At 42.8% G+C, this 24,133-nt stretch overlaps 1 protein-coding gene across 2 annotated transcripts in view; it reads left to right on the top strand.

The window, feature by feature from the left end:
• Positions 1-24,133, top strand: part of LOC127646402 (KN motif and ankyrin repeat domain-containing protein 4-like) — a 122,910-nt gene that overhangs the window by 22,353 nt on the left and 76,424 nt on the right. The window contains exon 2 of one of the 2 annotated variants that reach the window (XM_052130014.1): positions 23,464-23,545. The gene's annotated coding sequence lies outside the window, so the exon portion shown is untranslated. Of the gene's footprint in view, positions 1-23,463; positions 23,546-23,646; positions 23,715-24,133 lie in introns of those variants that run through there. The other variant, XM_052130015.1, reaches the window with a different exon arrangement.

The following is a 24,133-nucleotide window of genomic DNA, read 5'->3' as shown; positions in this document are numbered from 1 at the left end:
CAAAAGAACAACCCACGATGGGGAAAAGAAACATAAACTAGATAAGGTAATCACGGTAGAGACAAACAGGGAACAAGGGAGAGACGCAAACATCAGGCAAACATCAAACAACGATCGACGAAGACTGAACAAAGACACAGGGTATAAATACACAGACAGGGAAAAAAGGGACCAATGAAAGAACAGAACTCAAACAAGATAACAATGTGATTAACAGAAACCAAAGGCAAATTAACAAGGGCAGGTGAAAACAATGAACAGAGGAAAACACGAACGCTAACAAAGAGACTATGGAATTACATAAGGGACTAAAGTGAAAACTAAGAAATGCAAAAGTGACAACAAATGGTAAACAAAAAGGGCAACAGAGAAACAAGACAGGGTAATCGTTACATAGCCCCCCCTTTAAAGATCGGATTGCAGATGATCCTAAAAAACACACAAAAGACAAAAGTCCATAAGAACAACATGAGGGCACCAGGGGCAAACAGACAGTACAAGTGGGCACATAGGTAGACAGGCAGACCAGGGGGGAACACTGGGCAGGCAGGAAATCCGGGGGCAGACAAGCAGACCAGGGGGGGCACAAGAACAAGGAGGCAGTCCAAGGGGCACAGAGGGCAGGCAGGAAGTCCGGGGGGGGGCCACGAGGGGAAATGAGACAGTCCACGGGGGCGCAAAGGGAGATGCGACAGTCCACGGGGGCACAAAGGGAGATGAGACAGTCCACAGGGGCACAAGGGACAACCAGGCAGTCCATGGGGGCACAAAGGGACAGGTTTGGGAGGCCGGGGTGGTATCGACCGGGTGGGGACAGGTTTCAGTGGTCTGGGAGCTGGCCACAGGGCAAGGACAGGTTTGGGGGACCAGGGAGGAGGCCAATGGACAGGGACTGGGTCAGTAGGCCTGGGGAAGGCCTCAGGACGGGAACAGGGTCAGGAGGCCTGGGTGGAGGCCACCGGACAGGGACTGGGTCAGGGGGCCTGGGAAGAGGCCACGGGACTGAGGCTGGCAGAGCCGTGTGAGGCGGAGCCAAGGAGGACTTCGGAGGCGGAGCCATAGAAGACTTAGGAGGCAGAGCCAAAGGAGGCTTAGGCAGGGCCATGGCAGACTCAGGTGGTAAGGCCTTGGGCAGGTCAGGAGGCGGAACAGTGTTGGGCGGAGCCAAGGGAGGCGATGGTGTAGAAGGCTCAAAAGGCGGAGCCACTGGAGGTGGAGCCGAAGGTGGCGAGGGCGAAGAAAGCTCTGAAGAAGGAGCCAATGGAGGCTTCGGAGGCGGGGCCGGGAGAGGCTCGGGAGGCTCCGGAGGAGGAATTGAAGGAGGTTCAGGAGGCGGAGCCGAAGGAGGCGAGGGCGATGAAGGCTCTGAAGAAGGAGCCAATGGAGGCTTCGGAGGCGGAGCCGGGAGAAGCTCGGGAGGCTCAGGAGGTGGAGCTGAAAGAGGCTCAGGAGGCGGAGCCGAGGTAGGCGGCAACGTGAGAGGCTCTAGGAGCGGAGACCAGGAAGACTCTGGAGTCTCTGGGGGTAGAGATGTAGGAGGCTCTGAGGGTGGAGTCGCCAAAGGCTTGAGTGGCTTGAGAGGCGGTGCTGGAGGAGGCTCGGGAGGCGGAGCCATAGGAGGCTCTGAGGGCGGAGCCGTTGAAGGCTTGAGTGGCTCGAGCGGCGGAGCCGTAGGAGGCTCGGGAGGCGGTGCCATCGAAGGCTTGAGTGGCTCGAGAGGCGAAGCCGGAGGAGTCTCGGGAGGCGGAGCCATAGGAGGCTCGGGAGGCTCTGAGGGCGGAGCCGTCAAAGGCTTGAGTGGCTCGAGAGGCGGAGCCGTAGGAGGCTCAAGAGGCTCTGGGGGCGGAGCCGTCAAAGGCTTGAGTGGCTCGAGAGGCGGAGCCGTAGGAGGCTCAAGAGGCTCTGGGGGCGGAGCCGTCAAAGGCTTGAGTGGATCGAGAGGCGGAGCAATCGGAGGCTCTGGAGGCGGAGCCGTAGGAGGCCCCGTAGGCGGAGCTGCAGGAGGCTCGAGAGGCTCTGGGGGCGGAGCCGTAGGAGGCTCAAGAGGCTCTGGGGGCGGAGCCGTAGGAGGCTCAAGAGGTTCAGGAGGCGGAGCCCTGGGAGGCTCGAGAGGCTTGCGGGGCGGAGTCCTGGCAGGCTCGAGAGGCTTGAGGGGCGGAGCCCTGGCAGGTTCGAGAGGCGGAGTTCTGGAAAGCTTGGGAGGCTTGCGAGACGGAGCCCTGGAAGACTCGAAAGACTTGAGGGGCGGAGCCCTGGTAGGCTCAAGAGGGTTGAGAGGCGGAGCCCTGGAAGGCTCGAAAGGCTTGAGAGGCGGGTCTCTGGGAAGCTCGGAGGGCGGAGCTCTGGAAAGCTCAGGAGGCTTGAGAGACGGAGCCCTGGAAGACTCGAGAGACTTGAGAGGCGGAGCCCTAGGAGGCTCGAGAGGCTTGAGGGGCGGACCCCTGGTAGGCTTGAGAGGCGGAGCCCTGGAAGGCTCGAGAGGCTTGAGAGGCGGAGCTCTGGAAAGCTCGGGAGGCGGAGCTCTGGAAAGCTCGGGAGGCGGAGCTCTGGAAAGCTCGGGAAACTCGGAAGGCGGAGCTCTGGAAAGCTCGGGAAACTCGGATGGCTGAGCTCTGGAAAGCTCGGGAAACTCGGATGGCTGAGCTCTGGAATGCTCGGGAAACTCGGATGGCTGAGCTCTGGAAAGCTCGGGAAACTCGGATGGCTGAGCTCTGGAAAGCTCGGGAAACTCGGATGGCTGAGCTCTGGAAAGCTCGGGAGGAGGAGCCCTAGAAGGCTCGAGAGGTGCTGGCTCTAGGATGGGCACGACCACTGCCGTTGGCTCTTGGACGGTCATGGCTACTGGCACTGGCTCTTGGACGGTCATGGCTTCTGGCACTGGCTCTTGGACGGTCATGGCTACTGGCACTGGCTCTTGGACGGTCATGGCTACTGGCACTGGCTCTTGGACGGTCATGGCTTCTGGCACTGGCTCAGGGACGGTCATGGCTACTGGCGCTGGCTCAGGGACGGTCATGGCTACTGGCGCTGGCTCAGGGACGGTCGAGGCTACAGGCGCTGGCTCAGGGACGGTCGAGGCTACAGGCGCTGGCTCAGGGACGGTCGAGGCTACAGGCGCTGGCTCAGGGACGGTCGAGGCTACAGGTGCTGGCTCATGGACGTTTGAGGCTAACGGCACTGGCTCATTGACGTTTGAGGCTAACGGCACTGGCTCATTGACGTTTGAGGCTAACGGCACTGGCTCATTGACGTTTGAGGCTACAGGCACTGGCTCGGGGACGGTCGAGGGCTCAGACTCGCTCACAGTGACATGCGTGGGCTTTAGCTCGCTCACCGTGACATGCGTGGGCTCTGGCTCGCAGACCGGGGCTGGCGCGGGCCGGGAGGCGGAAGCCCGTCTTCTCTCCCTCCTCCGGGCAGACGCAGTGGGCCACGCTGGCTCATGGAAGGCGACTGGCGTGGGGACGGGCTCGCTGACAGGTGGGACTGGTGCGACAGGAAGCGCCAAGGACGATTGGGGAGTCACCACAGTGGGAGGAGAGGTGGAATCCTCCTCGGCGAAGACCACGGTGTAGGGTGAGCCGCAGACCAGTAAGGTCGCCTCCAGGAAGTCGTGGAGAGTCCAACCAAGCGTTGCCGGCGGCAAACGCTCCCTGAGCTGAACCGTGTAAGGTGTCCCTGAAGAAGACCACCAGGGCTGAGTCCGAGAAGTCTGTGAACTTCGCCAGCCGAGGAAGTCGCTGATGTGGTCTTCAACAGGGCGGCCCTCTTGTTTGAGGTTGAGCAACCGGCAGTTGGCCCGTGATAACTGCTGGATCCATAGTGGTCGATCGTTCTGTTACGCCTGAATAATGAGGCTGACGAAGAGATGCGGATCCAAACGCAGTTAGAGTTTATTTGATAACAAAACACTAAATGAACAAAAGAACAACCCACCGATGGGGAAAAGAAACATAAACTAGATAAGGTAATCACAGTAGAGACAAACAGGGAACAAGGGAGAGACGCAAACATCAGGCAAACATCAAACAACGATCGACGAAGACTGAACAAAGACACAGGGTATAAATACACAGACAGGGAAAAAAGGGACCAATGAAAGAACAGAACTCAAACAAGATAACAATGTGATTAACAGAAACCAAAGGCAAATTAACAAGGGCAGGTGAAAACAATGAACAGAGGAAAACACGAACGCTAACAAAGAGACTATGGAATTACATAAGGGACTAAAGTGAAAACTAAGAAATGCAAAAGTGACAACAAATGGTAAACAAAAAGGGCAACAGAGAAACAAGACAGGGTAATCGTTACAGCCCTGAAATCAACCCCATTCTGACAAATTACTGAAAAGTGCCATCCCCAATTTGAAAGTTTTGCATCAAGTAAAATGTTTTTAACTTTCCCTCTGGCTTTACTGCGTGTTTCGTGAACAACCTCCTGAAATGAGGGTTCTGGTCCATGGAAACTAGGAATTTATCACATTCACATAAACAATGGTGAGCAGAATTATGAGGTTGCATTTTAGCTCTACAATTACATTTTTACTCCACTGATTAGTTCAGTTTAGTGTTAGGGTTTGGGTTAGGGTGTATGGTCAATAAAATATCCATTCCTGTGGACTGTATTAAATCATTAGAAAAAAAATAAATGGACTTGCTTTTGGTGCCACTCTATAGACTTTTCATCCAAAATCTTGTTTAACAACACTTCCAGCTTCGGTCACAGGGGGCTGTGGTTTAAATTTCGACCAGTTTCAGCAGCAGAACTTTCAACGTACTGTCGCCAAATTCACAGAGTGATCATTCTGGAAATTTCTGCGGCACTTGCATTAGCAAACAGATTTTCAAACAGCTTTTTTGAATACTCCCCCATCTTCCATAGGTCGACAAACAGATAATTCCGCTCCAGACACATCCCATTGGCTGAACCAATGTTGATATGTCAGGACAAAGCATTTTAACATCCAAAAAATGACACACATTACCATTAAAGAAATGTAATGTGTAAGTTTTTTTTCATACAGTATCTGATTCATATGCAGTCTTACTCCATATTGTCTGTTCATATGTCAAGGATACATTTCCACAGTCTCAGTACATATAAACGTGTTTTACTCCATTTTTGATGTGGGAACAGTTTATATTTCTAAAAGTTAAAGAGTTTTGTTACCCTTACTCCACCCAAGGGGGTTTTGAGGTTACAGATGATACTCTAATATGTAAGATCATATATTCTGTAATCTAATCTACAGCGATGCTTACATAGCTCACTTCACATTGTGTGATCATAAACATCAGTTTTTCTCATATTTTCACAGAGGCACATGACACAGATGTCAGTGTGCAGTGAAGCCTTAAGGAGAGAGCAGAATTTGATACAGGATTGTGGTTAAAGCCAGTGGAGGGCATTCACGATTTAGTGTGTGTTGACACTGTTGTTTTCACATATTTCCAGTTTTTGCATTTAGTTGTGATGATGCTGGCAATAGCAGAGCCATTAATAATTTTGTTTGAGTTATTGAAATAATTGTATTATAATAAAGTATTTAACAAACCAAACATATTTCTTATGCTAAGTGTAGATGCATGCACTATTGCTGAACTAGGTAGATTATAAAGTGGTACTTACATATGTCTAGTGAAAGTTGCCTCCTTACATGGTTCATAACACTATTTAGAGTCAAATAAAGTTTGCCATCTATATCAGTGGTTTTGCTTCAAGATACAGATTTTACATGGGATATCAAGTGTCGACCCAACACATTACCAACCTTAACCTGTATTTTATGTAGTCTGGGTTATATTTGTAGTTACGTGCATGGTTTTGAGGAATAAGTTATGTCATGTAACCTGCTATGTTGGCGTCTACCTTATTTGGCTAGCTTCTACCAAGTGACAAATGTATTTGTACCAAAGTACTGAAAGGTTTGACTTGACACATAGGGAGGAATTCCCTAAGAATGAAATATGTCTGGTAAAAGTGAGGTTATTTGCATGCTGGTTTTGCGCCCCATTCACTAAAGGTGTTGTCTGTTACTGTAGACTGCTTAATCTGGGTATAGAGAGCTCAGAACTGCAACTCTGTACATATCGTAAATGCATCATTCCTACAATTCTGTGACACTCCGGCTTAGAAACTTTTGAAAAATAAAACATACTTTTATAAGTTTCTTCATGTTTTATCATTACAGGGACATTTTTATTAGTCATACTGGTCAAGATAAATTACCACAAAATATGTCCATCCAGTTAAATGGACAGCATCAGGGTGGACAATAACAGGGTGGACATCCAGTGGATAAATGAGCCACAACATGGTCTGTGATTGATTTCTTGGAAACATATTTGTAAACTAATATTTATGATTTAATTTCTGTTAACATAAATACTGTATATTGACATTTTTAAATTATGTGAATTTCCCATATATCTTTCCATAAAAGGGTGGAAATTTGATGCTTGACCACATATGACTAATGTCACAAAATAACTAAAACATAAATAAAACAGTAGAGTTATAAACTTCAAATATCTCAAAGTAATTTTGCAGAATGGATGATGTCCATCTCCAGTGTGTGTGATGTAATTTCCTAACATACATCTTCAATGAATGGTCACATAACACAACAGGGTGTGCAAAAAATCAAGGGACATACAAAAAAACTCCACTTTCAGTGTTAAAATTGCACATTTGCCACAAATGAATACACGTTATTGAGAGAATGTAACACTAAACTCTTAATTGTATGTGGGAAAAAATTAAATCCAATGATTTAGCATTTATTTTTGTCAGTTTTTGGTACATGAGGAAGTGACACAGTGCAATAGAAAATGATTTCAATTATTTAAAATGTAAAACTTTTAAGCCCACAGATGTGTGTAACATTATAAAAGTCTTTATTCTTTTAAACAAGCCTACCAAAATTGTAATTGGGTGAAATTAAACAATATAAATACCACACACACTTGCAATGGGGACTTAAATGACACAGAATTGTAGGAATTACCCATATTTACAGGTGTTCCTGCACGAGACGCTGCTTAACATTAAAAAACAGTGTGGACTGATGCATAAACGAGTTTGGTGTGAACGTACCCTTCTAAACTTAAAATGAAAACACTTAAATACAATGACCAGGAAGAAGAGAGAAAGGCCGGGGGATTAAAGGCTTAACATGAAAATAGTGTATTCTCATTGGATTAGTGTAGTTGTTTTGGCAGTAAATAATGTTTATCATAAGGGAAATGTAGGAAAATCATGTTAAGTGTTTTAACTAAACCTGTACTACTGTACTTTTATTTTGAATTAATGCCGTAATGCAGTTTTTCTTACCTCTTTCTCTCTTCCAGAACAAGCTCTGACATATGCAATCAAATGTAATGGCGTGTCATGAATAGGTGCGTTTACTGGTGTTTTAAAATCCCAAAGGTGGGAAACAATTAACATGCACTCGAATGCTATATGATTTTGACAGCATTTTCTTCTGACAGATAACTCGACAGAAAATGTCCACTGATTGATGTCTGTGTAAAGCAACATTTTATATCTCACACAACTCATGCTAAAGGTGTGTCTGTTTTAGGTCAATTTATCGATTTGTGAAACATTCCCAGTAGTTTGGGTGTGTAAATCTAAAATACGGGACAAACGGCATTGCGCATGGATTTCATACGGAACGCAATTTGTTTCCTTAATTACAGGACGTTTGGCATATTTCAATTATTAATTTGACCTGATATTGCTTCAGCGTGAGGGTGAAGCAATATCTCTCTCTATCTCCACTCACTGTCATAAATTCCCTCAGTCGATAATGGTGGCGGCAACTGTTGTCAGGGGCGGGGAATGGTAGAATTCAAGTGATAATACACCAATTACAACAAAGTATCTCCAGTTTCACAAAATAGCATTCAATACAGTTAAAGGGAAACTAACACAACAGTAGATTATAGACTTCTGAAGCAGCAAAACAAGTGGTTATACCAAGGGAATACGCAAATATTGATGCTTAGAAGTTGTTATACACAAACAGCCCTGGGAAAAAAGTAAGCATACGGTGTATACATGCGTATGACCCCGACTACACCACTGGTTTGCACAGGGGAACATGATCGCTAACCATTTGACTTTGCAGGTGATTCATGTTTGCTGATATTGTTAGTGGAAAAGAAAATATATTTTGCGTGGCTTACAGCACTATCCCCTGTTGCTTGCTGATGCATTTTATTAGTGGTTTTTGCCCAAGTGGTGAGGGTCCTGCCTCCATTTTGACTCTTATCTCTCTAATGAATATGAATCAGGTAATGTAGAGCACATCCCACTCTACACTGTTTACCATTTTCATAAAATATGTAAATATACTTGGACAGCTAGAGCTATGATGTAAAATATGTGAGTTTGGCATTTGCTTTTGCAGAAAATACATCTTTCAGCTTCACAGGACATTAAAATAATAGATAGGGCCATAAGTCTTTTAAGTTTGTGTACACAGTGTAACATTGTTGGCTTTTATGGCTGATATGAATGCCTGTGTTTTGGCGTAGGGTATTTATGCGACCTATTTTATGAACGGTACTGAAATAGATTGTGTATGTGCTCTCTCCTGCTCTCCTTCCCCATAGACCCTGAACCAACTGTGATAATGAGCATGTGCATGTTGTATGTGTGTGTTTGAGTGCCTCCTCTTGTGTAAAATGAGGGGGTCCGTTTGAGTGGATTTGCACATGTTTTCTCCAATTCAGCCAAGACAGTGAAAGGAACAGCAGGAGGAAAGCTTCAGAATTTAGTAAGCTGCTTAAAAGATCAGCCAGAACTCAAAATACAGAACACATGCCAAAGATGTATCTCACAAAGTGACTTCCCTGTATATCTTGAAAATTAGGGCTGTCAATTTAATTTGGTGGGGTTAATAATAAAAAATATTGTGATAAAAAGAAATGCTATTAATCATGTTTCCTGACCTGTATGTAAATACTGTAATAATAATTAAAAAAATTCCTGACATCAGAACAATTCAAATTAAAGTACCACCTTCATGCTTTTGCAAGTCCACATTCAGCGCGGCCCTAGACATAGCACGACTATAGGCAACACACCTTGTAAAACAACACTCACTGAGAGCAGGCGGTATACTATGAGCAGGTAGTATTTGCATACTGTGGCAACTCAAACACAAAGACAATATTAAGCTTAATTTAATGAACCAAATAGCTTTCAACTGTGTTTAATATAATGGCAAGTGATTTTCTAGTACCAAATTAGCAATTTAGCGTAATGACTCTAGGATAAGGTGTTGGAGTGATGGCTGCTGGAAGTGGGGCCTGTCTACATTTAATCATGGCGAAACGGCGAAATCTGTACATTATTCCAAACTTTTGGCTGCCAGTGTATATTTAAATATGAGGACGCTACATGCAAAACATTAAAATGTGTTATCAATGACTTTATGCCTCATTCTATGCGTAGAATTCATAAGAGAGGTCAGTAAGAGAAGCTGTTTTAACCACTTGATGAGGATTTAAAGTAATATATATGCAGTTGAAAATGTTGAATTTTTCTTGTTTACATTCTAAATTCATGATGCTAATGCACTAACACACTATACATGGCCATAATATGCGCCAATTACACCATGTTATTGTAATTTATGATGACTCTGACACTACTACAAAGATAGTTTTATAAAAGAGTGTTAATATTCAGAATACAGACAAAAGAGGCATATCTTACTTAAGGCAGATTTGTAAATGGCTTTCACTGCAGAAAGCCATTTACACATGAGTGAATGGGCACTTGTGAGTATTTGAGTAGATTTTATTCCTTTTGTAGACTAATTAAACAAAAACAAAAATAGCATAAAATGGTCTTGCACACCAGTGTGTTCATGTTGACTACAGACAAAAAACGTAAACAAAGTACTAGGTGGAGCTTCAGGTTACAACTACCAATGACGTGGACCAATGGCAGAAAGGTGTTTAGCAGCCAGTTCTAACTTTTCCTAAATGTTCTCCCAGGCGAGCTGTTGCGAAGCACCGAAATGAATGCAAAATGAATGCGTAATTTGTAGTGCTTTTGACTTATGTCAAATTACAACAGCCTAATGCAGGTGGCTGTTTAAAAGATGGTGAGCATAAGTATATATATTTGGCCAATGAATAGCAAGTGCTCTAAACAGAGAGGACTTGTGAAGAGAGAGATGTTACGTCTAGTTTGTAAAACCTTGTGAATATGTTTTGAGAGGACCATCCTGCTGCAAAAAATATGTCTTGTAAGGACACACCATTCGTCCATACCCATGAGGTGGACATGCCTCTAGTTAAGTGTGCTTTAAAACCAATTGAGCAAGTCTTACCCTGCAACACATAAGCCAGGGCAATCCAGTGAGAAAGTCTTTGCTTGGAGACAGACATTCCTTCTGTGCATTCTCCATAGCATACATTGAGCTGATCAAACAGTCTGAACTGACTTGTACACTCTACGTATGCGTGCAGTGCCCGCACATGGCATAACAGGTGTAATGATTGTTCCTCATCAGAATTAAAAGGAGGAGGGAAGAATGCATAATAGGAATAATAGGATTCAAAACAGTGTTATATTGAATGTCCATGTACTAAAATAAATTATTTGATGCCATGAGTGTACTTTCATTTATTATTACTATTATTTTGAATGACCAATGCTACAAAGAGGGGTTAAAGCAATGCAAATATGCGCACACACACACATTGACGTATTTGACCAGATGCTCACCATAATGCAACTAAAGCCGAATCCCAGACATTTTTGCTGGAAAAAGAGGACATGTCCGGGAAAAAGAGGATGTATGGTCACGCTAGCATAGATGGAGTGAGTCCTGCATCTAAGCGCTCTTGAAAAATATGAGAATTTCATGTATGGGGCAGTTTACTGGGTTTACTTTGCCATGTGAAACACATTCCATTTTAGCACGTAGAGGCATCTCATGGATGGCGGTCTGGACTGTAAAATGATGTCTAGGTCTGAATGTGTCAGTTCTGGCGCATTTAGTGCGCTCCGTTCAGGGACCACACATGCAGGTTCAGCTGGGACTGGGGATGCCAGATTGTCCCTTGCACCTGAGAGAGGTGATCCCTCCTCAGCAGTATTTCCCATGACAAGCTGTACAGCATCTCTATTATTTCTGGAAAACATGGCTGCTTGTGCCATTTCGGCACAGCCAATAGAATCGTTTTCATGTCCTCTTGGACTTTGCATATGACACAGTGTATCAGGCACACATTTGTGTTTCGCCGGCCATACGTGGGCCAGTGTGTCATTGCAACAAATATACGCCACTACTGTTGCATTGTCCGAACGAATCAGAATGTGGTGATTCACAATATTAGAATGAGCTTACGTCTGCTGAGTCGTGACATAACGCTCAGTAAACTTATTCACAGTGCTGACAAATAGGCCAGTTTGAGACACTAGATTATCCAACAGTGGCTTTTTCCTTATCATATATATTACATATATATATATATATATATATATATATATATATATATATATATATAGTTTCAGAACTGCCAGGGTGCCCATGGACTTGCCGATGGCCTGCGCAGTGACTTTCGTGGCACGCAATGCTAAGTATGTAGCGGTGCAGAGCTCTTTGAATGTCTCTTGATTGAAGCCTTGCTCATTCATTTGCTTGGGGAGCTTGGCTTGAAATACCTGGAGCACCGCCATTGCGTGGAGTGCTGATCCAGCTTGTCCTGCCTATGAATAAGCTTTTCCCACCAGTGCAGACATTTGTTGACACAGTTTGGAAGTATGTATGGGACATGATTTCCATGGCCTATTACTTGCTGGGCAGAGGTGTTCCGCTACTGCCTCCTCCATCTCCTCCACATGTGGTAGTTGGGCATAACCGTTTTCTTCATCCCATGATCCACATTAGAGAGGATGGCGATACTGTGTGAACATGCTGAGAAGAGCGCATGCCAGGACTTAGAGAGTTTGTGGGAAGAATGGGGCAGATTTTTGGGGTGCTGCCATTTGACGGCGTCCACTTCTACATGAACCATTCATCGAGGTGAGACTGTTCAGGCTCCTCTGGGGGAGACCACTCAAGGTGAAGAACTTCGACCGGCCTTTTAAGGACATGGAGCATCTCCCTGTCAGTGGCACGTGGAGTTGCTCCATGTCCATAAAAGGCCAGTCGAAGATCTTCAACTTGAGTGGTCTCCCCCAGAGGAACCTGAACAGTCTCGCCTCGATGAATAGTTCCTACCCTCGCTGGGGGGAAGGGTGGCAGCATCATCCACTGACCACTCACATGATGCAGCGAGATACATGACATCATCATTATTATCCCCTGCTCTTTCAGAATTCTGGACCTCATCTCACACATAGCGTATCAGACATTTGCTTCATGGAGATTGAGGGGCTCGCAGGGTGTGTGCTGGCATGAGGACCACCTCAAAATCATCCTGCTCGACCTTGCGGCCATGCCTCCTTGTGTGAATCCTTGGGTATCACAGAAGAGGCATGTGGGAGGGCGAGTGAGGCTAAATAGTCCCTCAAGGGTGATTCGAGAGTGAAGTGTCTTGAGACTCATGCCCTCACAGTGAGGAAATTCTGTCTCCATGAGAGCTGTCTCTGCGTTGGTGTGGCCCAGACAGTAAATGCAGCTCTCATGCTGATCTGACGGCGGGATGTGCCTCTCGCACAACACTTTCGGAACAAAATCTTTTAAAAAAACGCAATAGTCAAATATGTCAGTCTGCACATTAAAAATGATTGCAGATAATTATACACAGACAGGAATAAGACACACAGAGAATAATGGGCGTCCTTTGTGAAGGGCCCATTTAAGTCTACATCAGATAGATTGAAAAACTTGATTGCATAATGGATTGCTAATGTTCAATGATTTGGAAATAAAGCAAACAATATACTTCTAAAAGCTCAATTATTTTGTAACATATATGCATTGTTTTACATATCTGCCACAATAATGTAATGTTTTGTTTTTTAATTTTGTGGCTTATTGGGCAATTATTGATATAATGTATGCAATTATTTGTGATTCATTTGATTAATTAATTGGCATATAATGTCATTCATTTGAGGACAACTTTTAATCGATTGACAGCACTACTAAAAAACAGTCATTTACAGCACTATGTGTCAGAGAGGATGGAAATATGTGGGTGAGTGTTTGTTTGTGTTTGTGATTGCTTACTTTTATTAGTGACTGCAAGACCACTTTGTTGACTAGAGGAGGAAGAGCACTTTATGGCTACAGGGTGTAATTCTCCACCAATCTACACTAGATATGCTGATCACTCAACACCTCCACTTTTCCAGTCTGCTTTTAATCTAGATGCTGACACTGGGCAATGACTCACCCTGGATGCAATTGAAATATGGTCATGGCAGGGCCATCTCAATTCTGTGATTAGACAGACCTCTCAACAAAATACCAGAGTCTAATAGCTTCCTCCTTAAGAGGGCCACATCGGTTTGTTTGCTCTAAATGAAAAAGCCAAACACATGGCCAAACTACAATGCAAAGCTTGTGACATGATATTCAAGATTTCTCTTGCATGGGATTTTCTCAGGCACTTACAAAAAAAGTACTGTTTTCCCATTGTTTTTTTCTTTTCTTTACTTTTTTATATCAAGACACACATGCCATATCAAGATAATGGTGTGTGTGTACACACACACACACACACACACACACATACACACTGTATATATAGTATATACAAATATTAGTGTTGGGGAATGTAATATTTTAATACTTGCTATTAATTGTTGACATAAAAAACAATTTATGGCGTACCTGTTTTTTCACTTCCTTATACTTCACTAATGTTTTTCCATACTTCCTGTGGCTAAAATGGGCATACATCAATTTTCAAGCGGTGCATGCTCGACATATTTCCTAGCACAAATACTGATAGTGTTGAGCAATGCATGCTTTTTCATTATGTGCAATGTATGTCCCAGGCAAATAAACACAGGAGCAGAGTCACTGTACAGAGAATGGAGACATCACCCAGTGGTTAGCCAGGTGTGGGAGAGATATAGGCAAGCTACCGTGTCTCTTCGTATCACTTGAAAAAGCTCACTCACTTTCTGTCTGAACCAGTGTCAAAAACAAGACCACGCTAGAGAGACCCAACGTGTGTGTGGCAGAGACTTAACGTCAGCCAGACAAAAATGATAGTTTTGAGATTTTAAACATCAGCAAATTAAACTTCAGCATGCAATTTTTTTTATTTCTGTATGCATAGTGTCTAATAATGCATTGCCAATGTACTCTTTAAGTTTATCTTGCCAATAAAGCTTGATATAAACTGAATCTGCCCATTTGATCCTATTATTAAAAAAGCTCACCGGAAAATGCCAGAGAATTTTTCTCAACTTTTAATTTCAGAATGTCCATTGATGTTATGACATTTATACATATACTTGAATCAAAAATGTATGTATACATGAAATAATTTATTTAATTAACTCTATCTGGAAAAACAAAAATTAAATGTACATATTGAAATAATTAAAATAAATTATTATTAACCACTTCCTTACAAGTTCTCTGAAACTAATAAAATAAAGCAATATATTGATGATTATATTTTATATATCATAATTATTAATCACAGAAAACTGTGCGCTTAATTAGTTAAAATGTTTTAATCGATTCACAACACATGCATACATATATATTCTGTATACACACACACACACACACACACACACATGTTGTGTTTCCATGTTTTATGGGGACTTTCCATAGACATAATGGTTTTTATACTGTACAAACTTTATATTCTATCCCCTAAACCTAACCCTCACAGAAAACCTTCTGCATTTTTACATTTTCAAAAAACATAATTTAGTATGATTTATAAGCTGTTTTCCTCATGGGGACCGACAAAATGTCCCCACAAGGTCAAAAATTTCGGGTTTTACTCTCCTTATGGGGACATTTGGTCCCCACAAAGTGATAAATACACGCTCACACACACACACACACACACACACACACACACACACACACACACACACACACACACACACACACACATAATTAAATAATAGAAATAATTCAATAACGTAATTGTTTAGTACCATGATATTACCATCTGATACCATAATGTACCACATTAGTACCTTTTGAAAGGAAATGTGGAAGTAATAAACAAAGCAGTCCATCTAAACCATGGAATATACCGTATATAGTGTCTTGAATATAAAATGTAGGATTTGGATGGAAGATCCTTTATTTTTATAATACTTGGCCTTTTTCTCCATTATGTATGTCTAATCATCAGGCTAATCATCTCTCTTTCTGTTCTTTGCGTCTCTCATACACATACATGTAACAAACCCAAGGATAATAGAGGTCCTTATATGCAGATCAGGTCTGCTTTTGAGAAGCAGGTGTTTTGGAAAGATAAGTTGGTGGAGATATGGTGCAGCATTGTTAATGGTTTACCTCCACCCAGTACTAATGATTACACTGCTGAGTGCTGGGGTTCACCCACTTTTCTAACAGACAGAGAGGGAGGAACATTGACTTCAGCAATAAAACACAGCCAGCTTTTCAAAACAGATTATCAGTAGGAAGTTAGTAAGGGAGAAAGAGATATTGAAGGAGATGGAGAATATTAGCAGAAAAAGCACATAGGACAAAGAGGGTGAGAAATTAAGGAAGCTCCCCTCCATGGGCAATTTCATCTGAGGTGGCAGCCCACATGAGTTCAACACTCAGATGGTCTGTGTCAAAATGAGGGCAGGGGGAGTTATTGCAGTAGTGTACTGAACCTTCAAGAGAGTGTAAGAACTGTTTTCTAAATTTTCTGACTCATCTTTGCTGCTATTATTTTTCTTTTGGTGTATTTTTCTTTCCCCTCCAGGACCATTTTCTTCAACATAGCACAATTCAATTGCCTATCCAAATGCATAGAGTGCAGTGCAAAAATAATATTTTCGTAAGTATTTTTGTATTGTTTTTTTAGTAAAAATATAAAAAAATCCAGAAAAAAGATACATAAAAATATACTGTATTATTGATAAGCAATATTGCATTAGATATTAAGATTTGTTTTCAGAGAATATACAATGTAAAAAATGTTTTGTCAGGCAACCACGTGTTTCATGTGGTCAGTACTAAATGTAAGAAATATTCTCATTTCAATGCAAGTTAAACTCAATTGTTAAGCGCATTTGTGGCGTTATGTTGATTACCACAAAAGTTATATTGACTCCCTACTTTTCTGCAAAAAGATAAAGAAAAGAAAAAAAATTGAGGTTACAGTGAGGCACTAAGAGCACAACGGAAGTGAATGGGGCCAATATTTAGAGGGTTTAAAGGCAGAAATGTCGAGCTTATAATATTATAAAAGCACTTACATTATGTCTTCTGTTAAAACTAGTGCTATCGATTCAATGTGTTAATTCAGTGTGATTAATTCAATCAAAATAATGTGTTAAAAAAATTAAACAATTAATCACGCCCCCAGACCAGCCTTGGTCACACAAACAAACAAAATCATGTTTTCCCTGGTTATATTACAGTTTGTTGTGCTGTCTGACAATTTTGTTCATTTGTAATTTTTTTTGCTTTTGTTTTCAAGTTATGCACTTGGTTTTCCAAAACCTGTGAGTAGAGTTTCATGTAAATCAGGGGCCATTTTGCATCCCTATAGGTCCTCTAGTTCTTGATCAACAGCTCCTCTAGCCAATCATTCGAAGAGGGGATGTCTTAAATAATGCCTAAACTAAAACTCTGCTAACTAAATTCATCGATAAATGTGCTAACGGACTATGATAATGTCCTACTCGGACAACACTTTGTTTCCTAGAGCTGGCAGAAAATGCTCAAAACAGACACAAGCAGTGTATCTATCAACCACAAATAATATAATATTGAGCAGCAGCTGTCGGAGTTGCATTGGAGTGACGTCACCTACCCTCTTCGAATGATTGGCTAGAGGAGCTGTCGATCAAGAACTAGTGGAGCAATAGTGATGCAAAACTGCCCCTGATTGACATGAAACTATACTCACAAGTTTTGGAAAACCAAGCGCAGGAAACAAAAGCAAGAAAAATTCCTCACTGGAATTTCATGAATTTCTCTGGAGTTTCATGTCCTCACTGAAAGAACATGACCATGGTAATGTTGCGGTCTCGGCTTTCCTTCCTTAGTGGGAAAGCCACCGCAGTGGCCATACCCACACTAGTCCTTCTACCTATGGGTTTGAGGCCACGTTGGTTAGCACTGGGGGTGATTTGGGCCAGGCATCCCCCCACAGACCTCCCATTCCCCAGCACACTCGTTTGCCCCCTTCGAGTTCTGGAATGAGGCCGCAAGCTCTCGATAGCAGATTGGAGAGCGGAATGGTTCAGTCTGACGCCATTCAGTGGCACCCTACTGGCCCACCCAGACTTGGTTCTCGGACCTCACACTCCTCATGACATTACTCCACGTATGGCCCTTGGACGGGACGCGGAAGACCACTCGCGGTGTTAGACATTATCACTAAGACTTGGGCCCCCTCTTTGAGGCGGCGGTATGCCTTGAAGTGGCATCTGTTCACTAAGTGGTGTTCTTCCCGGCGCAAAGATCCCCAGAGATGTGCAGTCGGGTCAGTGCTTTCCTTCCTGCTGGAGGGGCAGCTGTCCCCCTCCACCTTGAAGGTGTATGTGGCCGCTATAGCGGCGCACCACCATGCAATTGACGGTAAGTCTCCCAGGAAGCACAACCTGATCATCAGGCCATACCTTCATGGGATCACTCCGTGGTCCTACGGGGCCTACGGGGAGCCCTGTTTGAGCCCTTGGAGTCAGTTCAGCTAAAGGCAGTCTCTCTGAAGACCACCCTCCTGACTGCGCTCACCTCTATCAAGAGGATAGGGGACCTGCAGGCTTTCTCTGTCAGCGACATGTGCCTAGAGTTCAGTCTGGAATACTCTCACATGGTCCTGAGACCCCGACCGGCAATGTGCTGACAACCCCATTTAGGGATCAGGTGGTGAACCTGGTGAGCGCTGTCCCAGGAGGAAGCAGACCCAGCCTTGTCATTGCTGTGTCCAGTGCGTGGTTAGCACATCTATTTGGATCGCACGCAGAGCTTTAGAGGCTCTGAGTAGCTCTTTGTCTGCTTTGGATGACAGAGGAAAGGGAGCGCTGTCTCCAAACAAAGGATTGTCCACTCTGTCATTGACGCCATCGCCTTGGTATATCACGCCCAAGACGTGCCGTCCCGTCCACATGCGCTGGTTGCCTGTATGTAACCCTGTAAGATGTATCTTCTGCAAGACGGTTTCCCCTTTGGCATCTTCCTTGAGCAGAATTCCCTCTGCCACCAGTTGGCGTGTTTGTAGATCTCCTCCCCTCTGGGTAGGACCTACCACGGTGACTTCTCCACATACAACACTGCCGACAAAGCTCGGTAAGACCATGTGACGTATCTCCACACAATTTCTTCCCCTTCGGGTAGGGTGCGTCTCTGCAGTGTCTTCCCCTTGGAAAGGGACACTTCCATGACACGGACACTTATAGCCCCCAGCTTAATGATTTTCATTCTTTTTTGGGGAGAAAAAAGTTTAGAGGCCACGGCTGGGGCAGCCTGTCCCCATTTTTTGGGGGCAGTCTACTTGTCCCCAAGGTACGGGGGATTGTACGATGCTCAAAGGTGCGTTGGGGGAGGTTACGTGATGGCTGGGTGTGCTGGCTACAAGGCATGCAACAGCTTGCCCGTCTCGCACCACCAGTCCACGTAACACAGTTCAGCTAGTCGTGGCATTTCAAATAGGGACTCCTAGTGTCACTACATCAACACAGCATTGAGTAACCTCCGTTCCCTGATGGAGAGAATGAGATGTTGTGTCCCTCCTGCCACCTACCCGCTGAAATGGCCGGGACCTTGTCTCGGCTCTTCAACACAAAACCTGAATGAGTGTTTTCGAGCCACCTCCTGTCATAACCTTATGTCCGGGGGCGTGGCATGCAAATTCCACTCTCCAATTCCCATTCCCCAGAGGTGTCTGGGGCTCCCAAGAGTGACCACTAGTGTCACTACATTGACACAACGCCTCGTTCCCTCCATCAGGGAATGGAGGTTACGAAAGTAACCAGGACGATTCGAAGGTCAGAGTTCACCAAACTTGAACTTTGCTCCTCAACATAGTTCAGAATTTTGTTGCGTGAATTTGCATTTCCTGTCTCCCGAATGCGTTTGAATGGGAGCAAATGCAGCACGAAGTGAAGTGTGAAGGTCTCTTAAAAAGGGATGTTCACCTTCATGTTTTTACAAATCTTGGTCAGCAGGGGGTATTGACAAGCAACACGCATCTGTACAGAAAACAAAAAAAAACATACCTACTGACAGCAGATAGCACAAGATGAGAATACATTCTTGTGTTTAAACTATTACTGTCAGTCGATTAATATGTTTAATCCTGATAATCACAGAATTTTTCAGTTAACCAAGATTAATCACAGATTTTTAAAGTGCTGAAATTTTACTCTATATGTACTTCTTTTCCTGTCAAAATACATCTTGTATCATTAGTGCTTTATTAACATTTTGTAAGAAAAAGGCTTTCACAGTATAAATATAGAAATTCAAAAAATAGCACCAAATCAAGTAATATTAAACGTTTACCAGTGGGATGTTGACTAATTGAAAGAACTAGTGGGAACACAGTTGAATTCAGAAGTTCACATACACCTTAGCCCAGTGTTTCCCAACCAAAATTGAAACATTGTCAGGTGTGCCGTGGAAAATTATCAAATTCCACTAAATGAATAGATACTGTTTTTCCCGGAATATAAATTGCAAATTTTTCATCATCTGAAAGGTCCTGCAACTTATACTGTAGTCCGAAGTGATTTATATACATAATTAATATGTAACTGATGTTGGCTACAAATAATTAATACATTGCAAAGAAATATTCTTCACAGTCTGCGTTTCACGTCTGAACTGCTGAAGTAAAGTCTTGCAGCTACTCCTGGGTCCTAATGCCTGCAGTATCCAACCTCTATCAGTGCGATTTATACAGAAATGCGACTTATATTGTGTTTTTCTTTCTCTCAACAATGTGATTTTGACCCGGTTCGACTATAGTAGGCTGCGACTTTATTTCCGGAAAATACGGTAAATTAAGACATAAATAAAAAATGGATTTGCTGTGGCATTGCAAGATTTTATTTGCAAGAACAAATTTACAAATGGGAAAAGATGTAAATGTGTTATATTATTTTGCCCAATTAGCGCTCTTGTCACCTGTGATCTCATTATACAGCGTGCCTATGTGATTCACGTTTTTTTGCAAAGCCAAATTTCAAACATTACAAGTAAACATGCTACAAAGACAGACAGAAAACATGGACAAGTTCTTGAAAAGGTAAACTATCGATGATGGTTATGTGGAATAGTGGGATTGTGGTGTGCCATGGGATTTTTTAATTGTAAAAATTGTGCCATGGCAGAAAAAACGTTGGGAAACACTTCCTTAGCCAAATACATTTAAACTCAGTTTTTCACAAATCCTGGCATTTAATTGTAGAAAATATTCCCTGTCTTAGGTCAGTTGGGAATGACCCAAGAATGTGAAATATCAGAATAATAGTAAAGATAATTTTATTTCTTTCATCACATTCCCAGTGGGTCAGAAGTTTACATACAGTTTGTTTGTATTTGGTTGCCTTTAAATTGTTTATCTTGGGTCAACCGTTTTGTGTTGCCTTCCACAAGCTTCTCACAATAATTGTTGGAATTTTGGACTATTCCTCCAGACAGAACTGGTGTAACTGAGTCAGGTTTGTATGCCTCCTTGCTTTTACACACTTTTTCAGTTCTGCCCACAGATTTCCTATCAGATTGAGGTCAGGGCATTGTGATGGCCACTCCAGTACTTTGACTTTGTTGACCTTAAGCCATTTTGCCACAACATTGGAGGTATACTTGGGGTCATTGTCCATTTGGAAGACCCATTTGTAACCAAGTTTTAACTTCATGGCTGATATATTGAGATGCTTCAATGTATGCACATCATTTTCCTCATGATGTCATCTCTTGCAGCAAAGCAGCCCCATTAGCACCAACATTATGCTGCCACCCCCATGCTTCACAGTTGGGATGGGGTTCTTTGGCTCACAAGACTCACCCTTTTTTCTAAAATAAAATAATGATGGTCATTATGGCTAAAAAGTAACATTTTTGTTTCATCAGACCAGAGGACATTTCTTCAAAAAGTAAGATCTTTGTCCCCATGTGCACTTGCAAACTTTAGTCTGGCTTTTTTATGGCGGTTTTGGAGCATTGGCTTCTTCCTTGCTGAGCAGCCTTTCAGGTTATGTTGATATAGGACTTGTTTTACTGTGGGTATAGATACTTGTCTACCTGTTTCCTCCAGCATCTTCACAAGGTCCTTTGCTGTTGTTCTGGGATTGATTTGCACTTTTCTTACCAAACTATGTTCATCTCTAGGAGATGGAATGCATCTCCTTCCTGAGCGGTATGATGGCTGCAGGGTCCCATGGTGTTTATACTTGCACACTATTGTTTGTAAAGATGAATGTTGTTGGTACCTTCAGGTCTTTGGAAATTGCTCCTAAGGATGAACCAGACTTGTGGAGGTCCACAAATATTGTTCTGAGGTCTTGGCTGATTTCTTTTGATTTTCCCATGATGTCAAGCAAAGAGGCACTGAGTTTGAATGTAGGCCTTAAAATACATCCACAGGTACACCTCCAATTCAGTGCACCTCCTGTCAGAAGCTAATTGGTTAATTGTCTAAAGGTTTGATATAAATTTCTGGAATTTTCCAAGCTGCTTATAGCATAGTTAACTTAGTGTATGTAAACTTCTGACCCACTAGAATTGTAATATGGTCTATTAAAAGTGAAACAATCTGTCTGTAAATAATTGTTTGAAAACTTAATTGTGTCATGCAAAAAGTAGGTGTCCTAAACGACTTGCCAAACTATAGTTTGCTCATTTTAAATCTGTGGAGTGGTTCATAAATGAGTTGTAATGACTTCAACCTAATTGTATATAAACTTCTGAATTCAACTGTTGGTTGCGTATTCACTGCAATGGGCATGAACTCTTTTAAACTCTAATCCTATACAATATAATTCAGCCAGCAGACTGTGGCCTATCCTCTTTGCAACAGAAACTGTGAAGCCACATTATTGACTTGGGTCAGGGCATTACATCATCATCAAGCGACACATGAAGAATGTGAACTCCACATGAAAGTTGTTGCAGACGTCTTGTTTTTATCACTGGCGCTGCCCATGTAAAGGGCTGGACTGGTAATTTGGAATACTGGGCATTGTCCCCGTGAGCCAACGCACTTTTGGGCCGATCAGGTGCGGAATGGCAATCGGGAGAACCGAGCGGGCCGGTGGTTCGGCTGCGGAACGTGCCGAATGGGCCGCAATAAGCAACAATGAGCCGCCGCATTATGCAGAACGGACCACAAAATGGCGCTGCGATATGCAGAACAGGACCCCCCAACTCAACAGTTGGGCCAGTTGCCATGTAAAATCCTGGGCCGATTTCTCTTCCCAGTACAGCCCTGCCCACGTAATGACACTTCATCTAAATTGCTGTTAAATAAGAGTTAAGACATAAATTATAATGTGTTTATATAAGTTTCAAACTATGTTTCACTGGACTCAGAGTCCTAAACCGCAATATTATAATGCGACACAACCAAAGCCAATCGTGGATTTTAAGGTCTTTTTAGGGTTTACAGTGTTAACGTCATGGTAACGAAGTTGTAACATTGGATATAACTTTACACAGAAAAGGTTAGTAAGCTATTTTTATTACACTTCAATCATGTCAATGCTTTTTGTTCATGCCTTGTGGCTATACTTTTGAAATAATTAGTAGTTTCACTTCTACAGATTGGCCCCATTCACTTACATTGTTAGTTCCTCACTCTAATCTAAACTATGCCACAAAGGCTGTCAATTGAGCTTAATTTGTACTGAAGCCGGAATATTCCTTTAACTGTTCAAAGGAAGTCAGGTCATTATTATTATTATAATTGTTTATGGGTTAGACCAAATAGAAATAGATATTTGATGTAAAAAATGCAAGTTTCTACTTTTTTCAGGGTTCAAGATTTTATCTTGAAATAAGTTTATGTCATTTACTCAACTGGCAAACTTTTGTTGTCTTGTTTTAAAAATAAATCTAACAAAATCGAGTGCGATTTACTCACAAAAACAAAAATGGCCAGTGGGGTAAGAAAAATAAACTATCTAACCTATCTTATCTTACATCATTTTGGTTCTCAAGTAAATACATTTAGTTGATATCTGAGTATTGGAAAAGAAGACTGCTTAAGAAAATGTATTTTTGCTGTGTCTCTATCTGTCTCTTTTTACTCTTTCCCCACTCTTTCTTTAATAGCTATCAAACCCATTCCTCATTCCTCTTTTTTTCTCTTGCATTGTCAGGTTGAAGTTCAAAGCAAGAGAGGGAGGGGTGCTGCGTGTTTTTGGTAGACAGGAGGGGAACAGCATTCACTGCACATGCTAGGTAAGAGGAATTCCTTTCCTCTCTTCATCTCTTTCACTCTTGGTCTGTCTATATATCTCCCTCTCCCTTATCACTCTTCCTCTCCATCTCTTTCGGTATCTATTTTTTCTCCCTCTCATGATGCACTCACTCTCACATGCTCTGGGAGGCATGTAGCACGTTAGTGGAGGTGAGAATATCAGCCTGTCATAACACTCAGTGTCTTGTACGTGCATGTGTTATTGAACTGAGCAAAAATTATGTAGATCGTTTTTTAAATGTCTCTGTTACTGCAGTGCATGAATAACTACCAGGCTCTTCTTTTCACCTATATTCCCTCTCAAATAGCCAGCTTGTAACCTCTCTGTTATTTGTATGTGAATTTGTGTTCACCTTGCTTTTAATGTAATTATTTGTATACATAGTGTGGAGAGTGCCCTGAGATTTATGTTGCATTAGAGTAGAGCTGTATTCCTGGTGCCATGCAGACTCTTAGCAACGATTGAAGAAAGGCAGCACTTAATGAGAGTATTGTGCATTTGTTTTGGTGTGCGTGCATGTGCATATGTTGTTTAGTATTTGTATGAAATGTAGATTAGCCTGGCAAAG

Source organism: Xyrauchen texanus, chromosome 7 (assembly GCF_025860055.1).
Source record: "Xyrauchen texanus isolate HMW12.3.18 chromosome 7, RBS_HiC_50CHRs, whole genome shotgun sequence".
Lineage (NCBI taxonomy): Eukaryota > Metazoa > Chordata > Actinopteri > Cypriniformes > Catostomidae > Xyrauchen > Xyrauchen texanus.
This window is presented reverse-complemented; position numbering and strand designations above follow the sequence as displayed.